At 45.7% G+C, this 3,017-nt stretch overlaps 1 long non-coding RNA gene across 1 annotated transcript; it reads right to left on the bottom strand.

The window, feature by feature from the left end:
* Window positions 1-205: 205 nt before the first annotated feature.
* On the bottom strand, window positions 206-2,634 carry LOC147001520 (uncharacterized). Its single transcript, XR_015045065.1, has 2 exons — window positions 548-2,634; window positions 206-385 (listed from the first exon to the last, which is right to left on the bottom strand). It is a non-coding gene; the product is annotated as an uncharacterized LOC147001520 (long non-coding RNA).
* Between the last annotated feature and the right edge of the window lie 383 nt (window positions 2,635-3,017).

Below are 3,017 nucleotides of genomic sequence, written 5' to 3'. Positions count from 1 at the left end.
AGTTGCAGCAAGATCGTTTCTTGTGGGTGATTTTGGGGTGTCGCCTCTCCTGAGTCAGAACGTGAGGGAGTCCTCACGTTGTGGGTCTTTCATTTGGTGCATTGGCCGGGAAACGCGACCACCCCTCACACCCGAGAACCGACTTGGAGGTATGGGGATCCCCTCTTGTGTGTGTGCCGGCCGGTGTCTCTGTTTTGAGTGTCTGTTTTCTGAAACGAACATTGGAACATGTGCTTGTTGTGTTGGGTTATTTATGTCTTGTCCTATGTTTCTGAAGCATGGCGAAGTCTGAGTTCGGATCCATCTGAGTTTATTAAATTTGTGTCTTGGTTTTCGGGTTGCGAGATCGTGGGTTCGAGTCCCACCTCGTGCCTTGGTTTTACACCTGGCAGAGTGAAATTTGTGTCTTGGTTTTCGAGTTGCGAGATCGTGGGTTCGAGTCCCACCTCGTGCCTTGGTTTTACACCTGGCAGAGTGAAATTTGTGTCTTGGTTTTCGGGTTGCGAGATCGTGGGTTCGAGTCCCACCTCATGCCTTGGTTTTACACCTGGCAGAGTGAGGAACAAGTGTGCTTCTCTGGTTTTGGTCGTCTAGGTAGAAATGGATGCTGGTGTTTGTAGACGATGGGGTGATGGGGTCTGAAATGCGCGCGCGGTCGGTATTTGCAGCTGTCCTTTTGGGCCGTAAGGACCGGAGGACTGTGGTCGGCAGACGTGCTAGGAGGACCACAGGCTGTGGCCCTGGGGGACGCCCTGGGAGGTAAGGAGAGCCAGGGACGCCTGGCCGTCTCCGGATCGGTCAGAGGGACCGAGTTCTGTTGAAGCGGAAGCTTCCCCCTCCAAAATCGTCTAATTCTCTTGCCTGCTTGTAGAGGACAAGAAAGGGTCGAATGTGTCTGGATCTGTTGGTTTCTGTTTTATGTGTTTTTGTGTATGTGTTTAGAGCTATGTGAAAATCTAGAAAAGCAAAGGTAATTCTCATAGGTGCTTTATACCCTGACTAGAGATAGTTTACACCTGAGATGTGAGAGAATGGGTTTTGAGAAAAGCAGTACTCTCCGACTATCTGGGGATAATTTGGTAAAAAAATAAAATAAAATAAACAGTTTTAATTGGTCTTTGGAGCCCTGCACCTGTAGTTAGGAATCTAGTGTGGCTAGAGAAGCCCTGCTAGGAGCTGATTATAAACGCTGCTCTTATAGGGACCACCAGCTTCTCAAGTTCTTAAGTTCTATGGTAAGGGAACAAATGGCTGTTTTTCCTACAAAAATCTCTGTGCTTGTGATTATTGGATTCATCAGGTGACAAGGTGCTCCTCTCTTGAAATTACAGCTAGAAAAATTAAGAATTTTGTTTGGTTTAAATGAACAAATGTATGCGGCCATTTCATTTTTGTTTCTAAATAGTTTCAAAAGTATAAATATGTTTTTATATGTCTTGGTTATAGATTAGTGGCTCATAAGTTATTAGTTATGATTAAAAATTTGTAACATTGGTAACAAAAAGTTGACTTAAAACTGGTAACTCTGGGTTAGAGTAATTTAGAACTACAACATGCAGCATGAGACAATCCATGGGAACAGGTCTCTAAAGATACGCCTAAATTGAGTAATATTCTATGTAATTCTTATCCTAGAAATCCGATTTATAAAAGATAAGATTTAGGGTAGTGTCTTTTTGAAATATTGGCAGCTACACCTTCTTGTGTTTGTGTGCAGGAACAGGCCACCAAAATTTGTAGCAAGTAATGTTTTTGGAGTTCATTTTTAAAGAAAAAACTAGATTGTTTTCACTGTTAAAATTGGGTTTTGCTACTCAAAATTGTGGTTGTACTCTTATGTTACAAGAGAAATTAAAGGTTTCTCCCAAATCGCAGCCACCAGCCAATTCGGCTCCTCCAAAATCTATGAAGCCTCCTGAGTGGCCTAGTCCACAACCTTCCCCTTATCCACAGCCTCAACCCCAGCTGCCGAGGGAACCCTAAACCCCTCGGGGTGTCGAGAGGCGGACCGCTGCGGGTACATGGAACTGCAGAGCACAGAGTCCGGGCGGACTCTGGTGGACCCGCCCAAACTTTAAACCCTTCAGTACTGGTCATTTTCCTCTGTTGGTATTTATAACTGAAAAACTAACCACCCCCTTTCTCAGGATCCCCAACGCCTCACAGGGTTGGTAGAGTTCCTTATGTTTTCTCATCAGCCTACTTGAAATGATTATCAACAGCTGTTGCAGATGCTCTTAACAACCGAAGAGCGAGAGAGAATTCTGTTAGAAGCTAGAAAAATGGCCCGGAAGCCAACAGCGGTTTACACAGCTACAAAATGAGATCAACATGGGATTCCTTTTGACTCGCCCCAGTTGCGAATGCAACATGGCTGAAGGTAAGGAGAGCTTGAAAATCTAACGCCAGGCTCTGGTCTCCAAGGTGCCTCAAGATGGGCCCACTAATTTGGCTAAGGTAAGAGGTAATGCAGGGGCCGATCGAACCTCCCTCAATGTTCCTTGAAAGACTTATGGAAGCCTTCAGGCAGTCCACTCCCTTTAATCTTACCTCGGAAGCCCAGAAGGCCTCAGTGGCCTGGCTTGCCTCCATAAGGCAGTTGGCCCCCGATATCAGAAAGAAGCTTCAGAGAAAAGAGGGAGACAGTTAGGCGATCTAGTGAAAGAGGCAGAGAAAGTGTGTGTGAGAGAGAGAGAGGCGGGAGGCAGAAGAAAGAGAAAACAGGAGGGATCTTAGACAAGAGAGAAATTTGATAGGAGAGAAAGAAAAAGACAGGATCTAGACAGGAAACCTGGGCAACTGAAGACCGAGCCTCAGCTAAAAAGACTCAGCTGTGTCAGACTGAAGTTACTTACTTGAGATACACCCTTCGAGACGGGAAGTAGTGGCTAACTACGCCAAGGCAAGTAAGAAAATTCTTGGGTACTTGCTGGCTTCTACAGACTCTAGACACCTGGGTTGGCGACCTTAGCTTCCCATTGTACCTCCTAACCAAGGAAGGGGAAGTGTTTGTGTGG

Source organism: Mus caroli, unplaced genomic scaffold (assembly GCF_978045245.1).
Source record: "Mus caroli unplaced genomic scaffold, Mus_caroli_1 scaffold_13, whole genome shotgun sequence".
NCBI lineage: Eukaryota > Metazoa > Chordata > Mammalia > Rodentia > Muridae > Mus > Mus caroli.
This window is presented reverse-complemented; position numbering and strand designations above follow the sequence as displayed.